Source organism: Galeopterus variegatus, unplaced genomic scaffold, assembly GCF_000696425.1.
Source record: "Galeopterus variegatus unplaced genomic scaffold, G_variegatus-3.0.2 Scaffold17015, whole genome shotgun sequence".
NCBI classification, from domain to species: domain Eukaryota; kingdom Metazoa; phylum Chordata; class Mammalia; order Dermoptera; family Cynocephalidae; genus Galeopterus; species Galeopterus variegatus.
Window position 1 is genome coordinate 1 of NW_007743126.1, and position 316 is coordinate 316.

The following is a 316-nucleotide window of genomic DNA, read 5'->3' on the forward strand; positions in this document are numbered from 1 at the left end:
TATAAAAATAAAAAATATATTTCAACATTTGGTCTAGAGTTTATAGTTGGAATTTTGGTGCAATAGGAACTACTTGCTCATATCAGTAGAACTCCCTGTTTCAAACCACATTTAAAATACTTCTATCGTCTTATCACACTCTTCATAGTTACTTGTTCTCATATGTCTGTCCCACTAAGCAATAAACCTCTAAAACAGTGTTTCCCAACCAGGTTATAACAATTCATGAAATGTTTCATATGTCTATAGAGGTAAATTGAAAATTATCTAATAAAATATGTCTAAATATAAGGAAATAAAACGAAAATATATTGGA